Source organism: Stegodyphus dumicola, chromosome 2 (genome assembly GCF_044657685.1).
Source record: "Stegodyphus dumicola isolate Sdum_Otavi_A_Nest chromosome 2, ASM4465768v1".
Taxonomy (NCBI): Eukaryota; Metazoa; Arthropoda; class Arachnida; order Araneae; family Eresidae; genus Stegodyphus; species Stegodyphus dumicola.
In genome coordinates, this window is record NC_140769.1 from 270,266,251 (window position 1) to 270,279,635 (window position 13,385).

General features: G+C 28.4%; 1 pseudogene across 1 annotated transcript in view; it reads left to right on the forward strand.

The window, feature by feature from the left end:
• LOC118203532 (uncharacterized) overlaps positions 1–13,385 on the forward strand; it is a 96,947-nt pseudogene that overhangs the window by 71,248 nt on the left and 12,314 nt on the right. Inside the window, exons 18-20 of the transcript XR_015039287.1 lie at positions 4,220–4,405; positions 4,833–5,088; positions 10,333–10,444. The product of XR_015039287.1 is annotated as an uncharacterized LOC118203532 (transcript). The remainder of the gene's footprint in view (positions 1–4,219; positions 4,406–4,832; positions 5,089–10,332; positions 10,445–13,385) is intronic.

The window sequence follows — 13,385 nt, forward strand, 5'->3', positions numbered from 1 at the left end:
GTTCAAGCTTAATTTTTATAAAATTACCGTAATAATAACAGTCTGCAAAAAATAATAAGCTAGATCAAATTAGAAGAATAGGGAGCACGCAGTTTGCTACATTAACTAAAATGCCTTAGAATCAGTTAAGATAATTTTAGCTTAGCTTAATAGCATCCGCTATACATTGTTGGCTGTGTATCACAAGATTGGCGATGAAAGCCAACTTGTTCTGCCAAATTTTATCTTGCTCCTATTGCATACTGAATTAAGCCTGAATTGTGTTAGTTATTTACTATACCTACGTTTATTTCTTGCACATGCTTAAAACATATCCGAGTCCTGAATAAATAAACCACATATACTTAAGGCTTTATATATAGGGCAGGTGCTAGATACCGCCAGTTGCATTTTCTAAATTCTGCTACAAAGCTCCTAAGTTCTAAATTTTTGCTGCACCTGAACTTTGGATCCCAGTGTTAATTATAAATAAACTTCTCATCCCTTAATTTTGCCGCTTGGTGCTTCCCCAAATTACAAAAATTGCACCCAAGTTCTGAGGTCTAGTATCTTCACTAAATTCTGCCGACACTTCTGGGTTTAGGATGAATAATATATCTGTTATTCTTAATAAAAATAGCACTAAATGGCACTCTCTTGGCCTATATGTTTCATTAACAAAATCTATTTTTAGCATATGAAAAGAAATTTTTGTTGAATTTTTCCTCGTCAATGTTCCTTAGAGCATTTAAAAAATCTATAATCATCGCCAAGTGTAATGTTAGCAGAAAAGGTTGCTTTACTCTTGTTATTCAATTACTAGTATAAAAGAAATGTTTAGACATCACTGCATGAGTTATTAATGAAGCTGTCATGTATTGATAAACATGTGGTGTTGAAAGCAAAATATAATAAATAATGACTCACCAGGTCAGCATCAGGGTTATAAAATAAGTGAATGTTTCAGTTTGAGAAGTAATGCCAAGCAGACACTCAGCTGCAGAGCCAAATTATTAATCTCACAAATTTATGCTTACATGATTGTTTTTCATAACGATGTATTTTATTTAGTGCCTAAATGAAATTAAGAATCAAAATTTTTAAGTGAAAATCTCCACACATTTTATTATGGAAGGAAAAATTAAATGCGCATGCATAAAGCACACACACAAAAAAAACAGGTTTTGGCTTTGAGGTCCTGATTTTAGATCATTCCGGATAATGGACGTCCGGATTTCAGACTTTGTTCTGTATTTTAAAATATAATTTTATGCACTTAATTATTTTTTACTTGAAATAATAATTATGATATTTTAAATTCAACTTGAAATGATTAATCATGCAGCCAATATCTTCTATTCTCTAAGCAGTAACTTGTAACATTTACTTCAGGTGCTGATAAAACATAGAAGGTCGGTTTTCACCAGTAACATTTATTTTAATAAAATATGTGAAATCTAATGGGAAAAGGCATCGCAGAAGAAGCCTGTTATGTAACAGGAACTCCTGTAGCTCACTGACTCATTGATGCCAAAAGCGGAAGGAAATATTTAATATCTTTGTTTTGTAATTCTTAGGTGGAAGAATTCCATGTATCAATTTGAAATGGGTTAAAGTTTAAGACCTCTCTACCTAAATTAGCTACAAAAGAACTTAAAACATGTCTAATTCTTCTATGTTTATAAAGTTACTAAAGTGAAATATAGTTTAATTCTCTGTAACACATTTGAAAATTATAGTCTGTGAAAAAAAATGCAAAATGCAGTTAAAATTCTATGGTAAATTTTGTATAATAGAATATAAGTACAATACGTCAGGTTGAACTATTCTTCTTTCAAATCAAATTACTATGCTTTCTCCTTCTTTGCACAGTCACTAGATGTTTTTAAATTGAAATTTAGTCTTCTTTAACTAAACTTTGTAACCAAATAATTTTCCTTAATTAAAGGATAGAGACTAGGAAGTTCACCAAGCAAAATTCCATCTGTGTTCCTACTTTGAGCAATTTATATTGCATGATCCTGGTAAGAAATTTTAATAGGAATTCCATGGGTGGATTTTTGATTTGAAACATTTCAGAATTCTTATCAAGCTTTTGGGTAATGTGGGTGACATGTCCTATATATTTGAATACAGGATAGGAGAACAAAACATGATCAAAATACATTTTAAATGAAGAGTCTTCATGGGTTTTTTCCCCAATTACATTTTGATTAAATTTTTGTATTTCTGTTGAAATTCCTTTTGTATAAGCATGAATAGTGCTGAGTGAAATAAATCAGCATTTTTCATTAGATTTTTTGGATTATATTATTAGTATGTATAGTTTCATTAGTTGAGAAAAAATTTTAATTTTCGTATTTTATTTAGAAGTATATTCCTGTAAAAATAAATAAGGAATTGCTTATAGCTGCTTCATTTTTTTATTACTTCTGTAATATTTACCCAAGCTGAGATTATTATTAGTTTTTTAAATTGTTCCCAAAATCATGATGTTTTCTTTAAATTACTGTAAAAAATGGACAATTTTTTTATACGATAACATATAGCTGATTTTGAATTAATTAGTCTTGGAAAGAAAAGTTGTTAATTTACTTTCTAGAATTCTCTACCTCTCAAAATATAACTCAGATTCATGAAAAAGGGCCGATTCCGTGTAAATCTTATAAATATATTTTCAAGCACTGGTTTTATTTTGCCCACCCTATAATACCACTACTTCTACTTTAGTTCTCTGAAACAAATATGTTTAGTTTAATTTTTGCTATTTAGTAAAAATTTTGCTTTTTGTTCAATAAAGTTCAACCTAAGAATAATATGTTCTTTTGTTAATACAGCTTCTATATTATAGAATTCCTTTACCTGGCTCAGTAAATAAGTCTTTATTAAACATAACTGCTTTCAAATCTTCATTTTTGAGCCTATAATAAATGAAGCTTTTTATATCCTTACTGTTGTGATTTTTAGGTCAAAGGATTTCAAATATTAATTTGATACTGGTTGATATTAACAGTGCATTTTGGAATATGATATATATTTACAAATTATTATTTTCTTATGAATTATATTTGATTTAACCATAATTTTTCCTCCAAATAAACTTTTAATCTGTGAAAGTAAATGTTTTCTAAAATCTCTGGTTTTCGTCAAGACTTATTCTTATAGCATAAAATAAAAATTTAACTGTTAAATGCCTGTTTATTTAGCAGTTACGTAAGAACTTGTTTTTACTCTATTTAGGTTTTTAAATTGTTGTTTTTGTTAATTTTTCTTATAACTGGATGTAAAAATATGAACTTATTTTAAAAATAAATAGGTTACTTTAAAACCTTTCCAACACTTTGTAGTTCATTTCAGACACAGCAATAATTCGCTTTACTCCTATTAGGAGTTTGAAACTGGGAATCTATTAGGTGACAAACTCTATCCAGCTCTTATTTCAATAGTTTTTGAAAATAATTTTTTATTTATTTAAATCATTTAAATTTTATTGGTTCTGGCTCATCATATTATAACATTTGTTATTCTCAAAAACCAATGAAAGTTATATTAAAATAATGAGAAGTGTTTGATTGAATATGATTTTCATTATATTTAATAATAGCATATGAAGCTTTAAATTTTTTAATTTTAAGCTGATTGATTTCAATTCATAGTTTGATATAATAAATTCATATATTTATTTTTATGTATCAGAAATGGTAATATTTTCTCGTAGTAATATGGAATGACTACTTGTTGCTGTAAGTATTGTTTATGTCAGAATTTTATGTTATTATTATAATAGCTTGTCTCGTGTACACAGAGAAACATTTTAATATATTATGCTCATTCAGCTGACAGTTCTTCAGTTAAGCTTTAATATAATTTAAATGCATTAAAGGAAAGGTATACATTGTTGGAGAAGTCAAAGATGAATTTTATAGAAATAACTTTTTGTTTAAAATATTTTTTTAAATATTTGCTTATGAAACATTTTGAGCAATTTGAATATTTATTATTTCTTGCTGCTATTTGCAAAGATTTGATGTAAAGTAAATATTCATAAAATATTCTTTTTTTATTTATATTTAATATTTTTTGGTCTGTTAACTGCCATAAACCCTGATAATTCCATTTAGTTATGCACAGAAAATATATTTCACTCTAATTTTAGTAAGAAAAATTATATTTCAGTCTTAAATGCATGTTCAGAAAATACTTAAGAATAACACTTTGTCTTACCTTTTTTTTTAATTAGTTGACCCCAGTTGGAATCCCGCTTCGGATGCTCAAGCTGTAGACAGAGCATATCGTATTGGAAGTTAAAAGATGTCATAGTCTATAGATTAATCACATGTGGCTCTGTAGAAGAAAAAATATATCGTCGTCAAATATTTAAAGATTCATTAACAAGGCAAGCCACATCCCATTCTGATCCATATAGGTAAATAATATGAGCAATATTTGTGACCTAAGGTTTTGCATTAAAAATATTTCACATGCAAATAATAATAATTTATTTTCACATTATCATAAATTCAAGAAAAAAAGTATCAGTTAAGATTTTATGTTTTATATCTTTTATTTCTATAAGAGACTATTTTTTAAACTAGTTAGCCTGCGATAACTGTTTGCTTTAAAATTGTTTGGCTACTAATTTGAAATATGCATGCCAAGATCAGGCCTTTTCCTTTTTACTTTATAAATTTTTAGCCTTCTAATTTTTACATTAATTTTTTTTAACTTTTATTTTTAATATAAAACTCTTTAAGGTATTAGACAGTAATCTGAAGTTTTCAGATTGCAGTTTTTTTAACTGCAACATAATTTAAGTAGCTAAATCTATAGTTTTTATGGGAAAATACTTTCAGGTACTTCTCAAAAGAAGAACTTAAAGAGTTATTTACTTTTGAAGATCATCATTATTCAGCCACACAAGTTCAGTTATCTCAGATGCATTCTAAACAGCGTAAAACTGATTTGTCTTTGGATGAGCATAGTGCATTTCTTCACACATTAGATATATTTGGAATCAGTGATCATGATTTGATGTTTACGAAAAATTCGCAAGAATTAGCAGAGGAAAACGAGAAAGAAAGAGTATGCAATGATTGCATAAAAAAACAGGTACAGTATTTTTCGTCAAATATAAATAACACTTTTTAAAAATAAGTTATTAGAAATTGATTAGTGAAATAAAGCTTTCAAGATAACTTTTTACTTTTAGCTACAATTATTTTTCATGAATTTTAAAAACTTCTGATATAATTAGATTTTTAAAGAAGACTTCAATAATTGCTAACCTGCAAAATATTAAATTTTTGTTATTTTCAATAATTACATGGTTTGAGATTAATTTATAATTAACATCTGAAAAAGTCACTGATTTAGTACAATTCTACCTCTAAAGAAATTCTTGTGTTAAACTTATCAGTTTTGTCTGCCACAAATAAAGTTAAATATAAATTGCTAATCGATAGGTAAAGTATATTTCCCCATTTTATGAAAGTCCGTTTCTCATTCATAAAATAAAATGAAATGCTTAAAAAGTAATTTTATCTCTGCTTTTAAATACAAACTGTTGATAAAATTTTTATTTTATACCATTAGCTTAATAGATAAAATATATTTTGAACATAATATAATGTGTTGATTTTAAAATTTCTAATTTTAGTTCTTGTGTGCACTGTTTGTTGAAATCAAAAATAAAATCTAATATGAAATTTTGTAGTTATGTATAAATTGCAGTTCTGTATATTAAACTCAAATTGGAAGCAGGTCTTAAACTCAAATTGCAAGCAGGCCAAAATCATAATCTAAAAACAACTGGCGGCCCAGTTTTTCTTCTTCTTTTTTAGAGAAATAAAATTTTTTTATCAACAAAATAAGTGTTTTGACTAAATTTTAAATTTTTCCTTGCTAAATATTTATCAGAATGAACCTAACAACGATAATAATACAAAGGGAAAAAATTCAAATTTATATTAATTTTCTGTTTGAATGTTTGGTATCTGCAAAATATTTTTGTTGGTTACCTTTGTAATTTAAACATATTGACAACTAAATATATATTAATATTTCAGATTCGCATTTGTTTCAAATAATTCTAATATGCTTAATTAATCTTTAAGTAACTTATTTAATTTGAAAAAAAATTAGCAAATTATGAAAGCTTTTTACATTTTCAGAGAAAATTTTTTTAAGTGAGACAAATTGTTGTTGTCTTGTCCATGAATTTCATGGAAGAATAGTTGCCTGAGCCCAGAGGAGGTTGGACTTCTGTTCCCACCCTAGTTTGTGTCTAGTGTGTGTTCCAAAATTCCCACCCCTTCCTCCCTACCAGCAATCTACATGAGATGACTTTTGGCTTGATATATATTTAGAGTGCCCTCATGCCTCAAAGACAATATACATTTACAACATTATGTCTTCTCCAGGATTCGAACCCAGGCTCTTCAGTCTGCAGTAGGCTCCTCTAACTACTATATTGTCTGGGTGGCAAGTGAGATAAATCTGAGAATAAAAAATGTCCACTTAATCTTTTTCTCTTATTTGTTTAATTTTTCTTTTCCACATAAATTAAATATCCTTCTATGTAAATTATTATAAATTTGTTTATATGATGTCCGCATACTGGAAAAAAATTGCTAGAGAATTTCTTCATCACACCAATACTCATCAGTCAGTTGAGTTCTTTCTTATTAATTTTTAACCATAGGGTGGGAAGCTGTTCACATATAAATGTAATCCCAAAGAAAGAAATTATTCTTAGTGCAAGAACTTGTAATTAAGTGTACTCTTTTTTTTTTTTTTTTTTTTTTTTTTTGACAAATTTGAATGTAAGTTAATGAAATCTGTATCTTCGAATCTTTGAATAATATTTATATCACACTGTAAATTAATAAGCTCATTAGATTTTCTGATGTGTAAATTACATTCATTTTTAATGGCAATGAAGATAATGTAAACTCGGACTTCAAATAATTGAAATCTTTGCAACAAACGTATAATTGAAATGTATTAAATGGGCAACATAAAATTGCTATGACACGTGCAGCTTTTAGGCTGCCAGTTTAAGGCCAGTGCTCTATCTGTATTTACTAGTTGTCTTAATTTTAAATCATTTAGAAAGATGAATTCTAAATTACCTATATGGGATTATTTTCATTAAAAAATAATTATTTCTTTGTGTTTTTCATCATTTTTTAATGTTATCAAAATATGGTACCTATTGCTTAACCCCTTGGGTACATTTGACGTTTGAGACACGTCATTCACTTTTTTCCCCTACGAGTGGCTGGCGTGTCTAAGACGTCGAACCAAAAATTAAACTCTTGGGTACATTTGACATCTGAGAGACGTCATTCGCTTGTTTTCCCTAGGAGCGGATAATTCACATACTTAGCACAAAACATTCAAATGCTGATTTGATAAACACAAGCAAAAGGAGAAAAAATGAAGGTGGCGATAGCGAAAATATTATAAAACCGGTATCTGTGCTTGAGTATAATAAAGGTATGGGAGGCGTTGATAAACAAGACCAATTGCTAGCGTGCTTCCCAGTTACGAGAAAATGTGTAAAGGGTTATAAGAAAATGTTTTTTTATCTAATAGATATGGCCTTTTATAATGCTCATGTTTTATATTCTAAAATCAACTGCACAACCAAACCAAGCCGATATTGCCGAAGAATTGCTGGAGCAATTGTCATTGCCAAATTATAAACGTCATGGATGCCCATCAAGTAGCGATACATCATTTTGTTTGGCAGCGAAAAATTGGGCACACTTTCCTGAGAACATTCCGTCAACTAAGTCCAAGCAACACCCTGGAAAAAGGTGCCGAGTTTGTTATAAGCATAATATTAGGAAAGAGACTATGTGGGAGTGCAAACAATGCAAAGTAGCACTGCATTTACTTACTTACTTTGAAAAATATCACACTCTGCATAATTATTAGTAATTGGTTTTTTTGTTATAGCTTGAATTTATTTCATTTAGTTTTATTTTGTTGTTATTAATTTATTTTTGTTTTGCAATTCTAATTACTTGAAGACATCTTAATACTACATATATCACCAATATTTTAGAAATAAATAAATTCGTATGTAAAATCTACTGCTTTTACATTCTACTCCAAGCAACCAAAAATTATATCCGTTCCACGTGCAAATTTTTTGTCAAATAAATCCGTACCCAAAGGGTTAATAAACTCAGCCACTTGTTGCATTCAATTTCCAGGACCAAAACAAATACATACTAATCAATACAAAATCTGCTATTTATTAAATTTATCTCCACCACTTATTAAACTCAGATTGGCAAAAGGTTGATTCTTCAGAATATCCTACTTATCAAAGCTTTTCATAGTTCATTCGTTTGATGTACTCTGTACCATGGCTTTATTGTTCAGGTTGTAGTGCTTTAATGTGTGTTAACCTAAAATTTCCTAACCCCTTCTCTGTACCTGTGCAACGTTACTCTTTCTCTGCACTGAACTTCAAAGGGCTGGAATTTCCTTATCATAGGGTTAACAAAAACAATCCTCTACAGGTATTATAAATGGGTGAGGGTTCCTTCTTGCATATCAGCTGATAGAAAATGGAAAAACAACTTCTGTATCTCATCTTTTAAAATCTGAACATTCAAAATCTTTTTTGGGATACTCACATTAGGCTTACAGAGAGTTCTAAAAAAAGCTCTAGTAATGCTCCTTAGCATTACAGTATATTTATGATTTTGAATGGAATATGGAAGTGGTAACTGTAGACTCAAGGAAAAACGAAGAAAGATTAGTCATGTAATAATCATAATATGACAGATCAACTAAGCAAGCAAATCTTTCTGCTGGTTAGAAATGTAAAATTTGAATATGTCACCGGAAGAGTTTCTTTCTTTTTTTATATATATATATTTATGTGCTTAACTTGTAACGTGTCGAAAATGCCTAGCAAAAAGACTTAAACCTGAAAGAAAATGATAAATTATTAACAGATTTTAATGATTTTGTTAATTGGACCCAGAGAAAATCTATGATGAAACTGGGAATTTTCCAAACAGTGTTCAATTTACTTAAAAAGGAATTATAATTAATGAAGCATTAATAAAAAAACATGAAAATGTCTCAAGGAAGCACAAAAAAGGCAGAAAAACGCACTATTTATACTATTTGAGTCACATGCAATTTTGCTTAAAGTAACTAGAATTACTTGTCTTTGCTGAGTGGGCATCCAAATGCAGAATTGGGTGATTAGAAGTCCTGTATTGTAGTATAACATAGGAGTAATTTGTTTCTGTGTTTTTAAGGATACTTTGATGGATGGGTTTACTAATCTTAACTTTATTCTTGTCTTTTTTTTAATGTGACTAATCCTTTAGACATATTTAATCATAGATGTGCTATTTTCATTAGTCATACTCTTGTTTGTGAATCTCAGTATGCCATTTTTGTATGCTGTAACTCTCTCTGTTGATCTCGGAGATTTGATTCTTCTTTGATTTTCAATTTACTCATCTTGAACGGGAATGTCTCGTAATATTTTTATTTTTATTGCTTTGTTTCTCTATTTTCTGATCAACTTCCAGAGGATTATGAAATTAGGGATTATGAAAAATTGTAACTATAATTCCTAAATATTGATGCAATCTGTACATTCTTTGGGTAGTTAAGTTGTATTCTAAAAATGTATAATTTTTTAGTTACTTTTGTTAGTTATTTAATTATATATATTTTGTATTGGCTTAGCACATTACTTTCAATGAATCTCTGAACAAGTTTTGCATGTATGCAATGTTGAAAAAAAGCACTTTTTTGTGGGGGGAGGAGGAGGATAATTAAAAAAAAAAAAATCCTATTCTAGAAGAAACCTATTAATGACATTTTTATATTTAACATTTAAGGATTTGTATTTTATATTTAAGGAGCATTTTGAAATTGAATTCAAAACCTTGATATTTCTTATTTCTAATGTGTTTCTTAACTTACAAACAGCAAACAAAGAACTCATTATTATTCCTTGACTTATTTATTATAAGAACAGGAAATGAATTGTTTGTTGCAATGGGACATAGGAAATGAATTGTTTGTTGCAATGGGCCATAAATGCCTGGCAAACTAGCAATAATTCCATATAATTATTTTTCTCATCTTGAGAAATCATGTCCATAAAATCATCACAGGTCTCATGTATGGGCTGTGTTTTGCTTTGCTCATAATAATAACGTAATAAGACTAAAATAAGTGTGTAGTAGAAATATTATGTTGAATGCGATTGCTCTGTTAAAATCTGAAATGAAACTTGATATTAACATTTGAATTTTAAAGAACTTAACTTTTATGTTCAAGAATTTGAATTCTTGGTTAATTTATTAGGTTTCTTCAGCATAACAACTGATTCAGGCTGAAGCAAGCATTCGAACAGATGGTAGCCATGGTAGACCATTTTTGGAACCTCTTCCAACATTCAAGAAACCAAAGAAAAGATGTAAGTTGGTATTATACTTATTTCAGTCAGAATGTATTTATTGAGGATGTATTAATACATAAAAATCTTCTAATGTTAATAAAAATTATTTCTGCAAAAAGAAACGTTATTAAATTATTTTTGCGAAAACACACACATGCGCGCAGGCAGGCTGGCTATATAAACCATAGCACAGTTTTAGTCATTAAAGTTATAATTGAATAATTTTCTGAAAACTTCTATAATTTGATAAATTATGTTAACATTTCTGAAATAATTTCATTTAGAAGATTATTTTTTTAAAATCTATTCAGTGATTTAAAGATGGAATTGTGATGATTAATTAAACTGGGTTAAAGTCAGTTTAATTTTTTTAAAAAAAATTCTTTGAAATATCATATTGTCATTGTAAATAAATATTTATGAAATATTTCAAGGAAATTAGTTTGGAAAAATGGAGCCTAAAATTAATTTCATTGTTCATTTATAACAATTATATTTATTATTAAAATATAGAACCAAAGATTTAGCTGATTAAGAACTGCATTTATTGGTTTTAAATTTCTCTGTCAAGTATTTACAGACTAATTAAATGTAAAAGATCTGTGTTTTGCTGAATGATAACATTCTAAGATTCAGTCACATATAATGTGGAAGTTAAATTAATGATCTATGATTCCATATAATATTTGGCAAGTTGAGTGGATAATATTTTCATGGTAGCTTAATATAACAGCAAAAACTTTAAAAAGAGTTTCTTTCTCTGATATTGTTTCTACCGTTCCAAGTGTGAAAATTAAATCGTGAGAAAAATCTCAAAATTAAAGGGGGGGAAAAACCACCTTCCATTATATGTTTACTTTGTAACTTTAAAAGTGTTTAGTACTTATTAAAATATTCATTCTCTGAAGTGAACATACTTTATCTTCTCATTTGGTTAATCTATTGTTTTTACAAACAATTCGAACTTTTATCAGCGATGTTATCATAGCCTAGACTACAACTTAATTATTTTAACTTGCTATCAGAATTTAGGATTTCAATTAAAAAAAAATATGTTAGAACATCTACTCAGTTTTTTTCCATGGAAAGGGATTTCTTTGGTGCTTAGGATTTAGGAAATGTTACCAGCTGCACTGGGGTGGTGGGAAGAATTGATGTAAATTATTAAGGCATGTGATTATGCATTTAAAGACTGCTATGTCACAAAAATCCTATAGAATAAATTACTCTGTGCTAATTTGGATACTATCAAAAATTCAAACATGGTTAATTAAGTTTATCCCATAAAAATCCCTTTATTTTAAAATAAACTGCAGATATAATTCTTGATTTCTTATAGGATTTGTACTTTAGGTTAATGCCAAACTAAAAGACTTTTATAATTGCTTTAACAAATGTATCTGATGGTACCTGACCTGTTAGAAGGAAGTTCTTTAATTTTATAATTATTCATAGCAACATTTATGTATATTCTTAAAAATATTAATCTGTTTTAGAGGGAGTCATTATAAAAGAGTGCATTATAAAAGAGAGCAAAGTCAGCATGTCATATTTAAAAATTATGAAATATTTTAACTTACATAAAGAGTTATCGTTAATGCTTGTACATCTGCCTAGGGTTTGTTTATATCCCATATTTTGCAAGATAATTTTTCTTTTCTTTCCTTTTTAAAATGTGTGGAGAGCATTAAATCTCACATTTTTGTAAAACATTTCTGTAAATGATGCATTTTAAATGCTTTGAGAAAGTGTGCAACCAAAATTTGGTTAGTTTAAAATCTCCTGGGACAGAAATTTAGAATCTCATGTGGCAAGCACATGGGTGGCATTATTAAGTCTGATCAAGCTACACTATTATTTATGTAGAGTGGATATAGTTCAACACTCAGAATGATGCATGCAGTACTTGAGTTCAGTAATTCAGAAGCAGTCTCTTCAATTAGATGCATCATAATTATGCCTAAAATAAAGTGTGTTTTAATAGAAAATGCAATAACGCTAAATTTATAAGTCTTTGCAAATGAAGGTCAGAAAAATAGTTAAAATGTGCTGTTGCAAGGGTTGTAAGTTTCCACCAAGTTTGTTTCGAGGTGTTAAAACTGATATGACATAAATTACTTTCTGGCATAAAATGGGCAATAACCGCGATTAAGTCTCAGAAACTAGTTTTTGTTGTGCCATTCTTGATAAGTGATAACTAGCAGTTAAACCATTTTGTCAAAAATATGCTAACTATGGGATAAGCACATTATCGTAAGTTGTATGAATGTCATAACTGTTTTAGTGAAACTTCTTTTCCTTATTTCATTTTACATTGTTACCTGCTATAAGAGCTTTATACTCTTATTTCTTTTCTACTTTTAACTTGATTGTGTCTGAGCATTTGCTTTCAATCTTTCTGTCAGATCTTGTATTTATGAAGTGGAAGAAAATAAATTAGTACATACATTCAGTATTAATGTGAATACTGAGAGTCATTTATAATGTTATTCAAGCTTGCTTAAATCGTTGTAATTGTTTTGCATGAAGTTGGTTTCTAATCTCTGACTTCAAATCATCGTATACTTTACCTAGTATTATGTACTTTAACCACTAAGCATGGTATTCCCATTTTACCTTTGCAGTGCATGAATGAGAATGTTTAATTTTCAGAAATTTGGGGCTTATCTGCTGTTTATTTTTACTACTATTATCGTCATTTTAAAATTATTATTGTACTTGATTTATTCACAACATTTTTGTAACTGACATATTTTGCTACAATCATTTTATTTATTAAAGGCTTATAATAGCATATTGATATCTCTCTACATAAGAAAATCCCAAATTGTTTCTGTTAGCTTACTGCTTCAGAATTAGATACAACAAAATTAACAATATTTATCCATGAATTGTACTGAAACCTTTTGACAAAACTTCTTCCTAATAATAAAAATACCTTTAACATGTTAAGTGCCAT